Here is a 3202-nt window from a genome sequence, read left to right as displayed (position 1 = left end):
TTTTAAAAATAGATGTTACTAGGCATCATCTTACATGAAAATAACTACTCTCAGGCATGTGTTTTGCCCCTCCATGTGCTTCTTTTCTGATTATGAAAGTGAGTTTCTGATGAGCTGGTTTCAGCGGATTTAGCTGGGTTTACAGCAGCAAGTGGAAGGAATTTCAAGCATTGCCTTCTAACATGTAAATACACAGGGCATGTGGGTAGCACATTCACAACAGGATCTGGACGGAACAGTCTCCAGACTATTCCAACCGGATCAGAAGTTTTACCCTGGGGTCCATGAATAGGCTTTGTCTTCGGAATACCTGAAACTGCGCTCATCTTTTGGTTCTCTCTCTCTCTGTCTCTCTCTCTCTTTCCTTTTTAAGGAAGACAACTCAGATATTTCTATCAGAGTCTCAGTGGCGTCTAAGACCTGAGGAAGTGAAAGCACTCCTTAGCTAGAGAAAGACAAAAACACACCTCTGGGTAACTCCATCTGGTGTATTTGACACGGTCTCCTTTTGTTAGGACCTGTGAGAAGGTACAGACGTTTATTCAAACAGAAAAGGAGAGCATCTCTGCACATTCCCGCAAACCCTACGCCATCTTTTAAAATGTTAAAATTCAAGAGTTTGGAGTGTTTTTCACAGCGGGAGGGGAATCCTAGGAATTGCTTAATAAAAAACCTAGGCAGCCCGGGAGTCAAAGCCGGTTCCTGGCCCGGTCCCGTCCAGAAACAGCCTGCCTCCTCTTTCCTTTGAACATGACAGATCCCGCTGTGTCCTTCGCCAAGGACTTCCTGTCAGGTGGAGTGGCCGCAGCCATCTCCAAGAGAGCGGTAGCGCCCATCGAGCAGGTCAAGCTGCTGCTGCAGGTGCAGCATGCCAGCAAGCAGATCACCTCAGATAAGCAATACAAGGGCATTATAGACTGCGTGGTCGTATTCCCAAGAAGCAGGGAGTCCTGTCCTGGCGCGGTAACCTGGCCAATGTCATCAGATACTTCCCCACCCAGGCTTTTAACTTCGCCTTCAAAGATAAATACAAGCAGATCTTCCTGGGTGGTGTGGACAAAAGACTCGGTTTTGGCGTACTTTGCAGGGAATCTGGCATCAGGCGGTGCCGCTGGCGCCACATCCTTGTGTTTTGTGTACCCTCTTGATTTTGCCCGTACCTGTCTAGCAGCTAATGTGGGTAAAGCTGAAGCTGAAAGGGAATTCCGAGGCCTCTGTGACTGCCTGGTTAAGATCTACAAATCTGATGGGATTAAGGGCCTGTACCAAGGCTTTAACGTGTCTGTGCAGGGTATTATCTGAGCTGCCTACTTCGGTATCTATAACACCGCAAAGGGAATGCTTCCGGATCCCAAGAACACTCACATCGTTATCAGCTGGATGACCACACAGACTGTCACTGCCTTTTCTGGGTTGACTTCCTATTCATTTGACATCGTTCGCCTCTCGTGATGATGCAGTGGGGGGCAAAGTAACTGACATCATGTACACAGGCACACTTGACTGCTGGAGGAAGATTGCTGGTGATGAAGGAGGCAAAGCTTTTTTCAAGGGTTCATGGTCCAGTGTTCTCAGAGGCATGGGTGGTGCTTTTGTGCTTGTCTTGTTTGATGAAACCAAGAAGTAGAAGTAAGTTATTTCCTGGGTTTTTTCCCCCTGTGAACAGGCATGTTGTATTATATAACATATCTTGAGCATTCTTGACAGACTCCTGGCTGTCAATTTATGAATGGCAGCTGCTTATTGGTTGAAAATGGGAAACAATAATATTCATCTGACCAGTTTTCTCTTAAAGCCATTTTCATGATGATGATGATGATGGGACTCAATTATATTTTTTATTTCAGTCACTCCTGATAAACAACAAATTTGGAGAAATAAAAATATCTAAATACAAAAATTTTTAAAAACCTATGGCTTTTTATTTACTAACAAATTTAACCATGGTTATGATGTGCACCCTTCGTTACACAAACGTCCGTAATGAAAATTCCCTATGTATGTAAAGTTATGCATGTTTAAAAGACTCAATAGAATATATATATATATATTTTTTGAGATAGAGTCTCTCTCTGTTGCCCAGGCTGGAGTGCAGTGGCATGATCTCTGCTCACCACAACCTCCGCCTCCCAGGTTCAAGCGATTCTCCTGCCTCAGCCTCTGGAGTAGCTAGGACTACAGGCACGCACCAACCACCATGCCCGGCTGATTAGAATATTTTAACAATAATCACATTTTAACTTTCTGATTATTTTTGCATTGAAGATAACAGCTAAAACTTTGTCCAACGTAAAATGGAGAGAGATCTGTTGTCAGTTATAAGTGGCGCAAGGGTTTGAACAACCTTTCTCAAAAGAACAACTGGGAAAGCTAAAGAAAGTATTTTAAGTATGTATATTAACGCAACGTAAAGTCAAAGAGATGGTGAAGAATTATATATTTGAGACTCCCAGGAAAAAGAAAATTCAGAGATCTGAACCCTGTTTTTTGGGTATTTCCTGGCAGAATCTGCTCATTTAGGGGAGGCTCAGAGAAACTGAGAAAGTGAAAAATGTGTTCTAATGACTCATGCTGCTAAGAAGAAAAACAATCCAGACTTGGAGCCCATTAAGAAGGGAGAATGGGTTGAAATTTTGATGAGTGGCACCATAGGGAAGCAGTTTTCAAAGTGTGATCCAGGTAGCCTAGATAATTTTTCCTCACCTAAGTTCTAGAATGAAGCACAGAGGAACAAAATGATGAAAAACAAAAGATCTAACATACATAAATTGGAGTCTTGAAGGTTGTGTAGAAAAAACAACCTGTTTACCACACTCAGCACTTCACTCCAATGTCAAATGTGTAAAACCTCATGTGTGAGGTATGCAGGTCTGTGTGTGATATGAGTGTGTGTTTCCCACACCGACTAATTCTCCAATTCTCCAAACACCAACTGGGTATCCTAAATTCAGTTATGATACTAACTACCTGAAGTTAATGCAGACCCCATAGGTAAAGAGATCAGTCCCACAAAACTGTCCCCCACTTCAGACACTCAACACAAGTAGTGGGTCCTTATATTACCCAGATTTCTGTCCAACTTGGCTACAAGTCAGGGGTTCCCATGAACCCCTCCTTAAGTTCAATATTTTGCTAGAATGGCTCACAGAGCAATGAGTTCATAAGATCAGAGATTCTCCCTTCTACCAGAAGGGGCTGTCCC

General features: G+C 43.2%; 1 pseudogene; it reads left to right on the top strand.

The window, feature by feature from the left end:
* The first annotated feature begins 728 nt into the window (after nucleotides 1-728).
* Nucleotides 729-1627, top strand: LOC129040915 (ADP/ATP translocase 2-like; annotated as a pseudogene).
* Nucleotides 1628-3202: the final 1575 nt, after the last annotated feature.

This window comes from Pongo pygmaeus, chromosome 6, assembly GCF_028885625.2.
Source record: "Pongo pygmaeus isolate AG05252 chromosome 6, NHGRI_mPonPyg2-v2.0_pri, whole genome shotgun sequence".
In the NCBI taxonomy this organism is placed as follows: Eukaryota; Metazoa; Chordata; class Mammalia; order Primates; family Hominidae; genus Pongo; species Pongo pygmaeus.
This window is presented reverse-complemented; position numbering and strand designations above follow the sequence as displayed.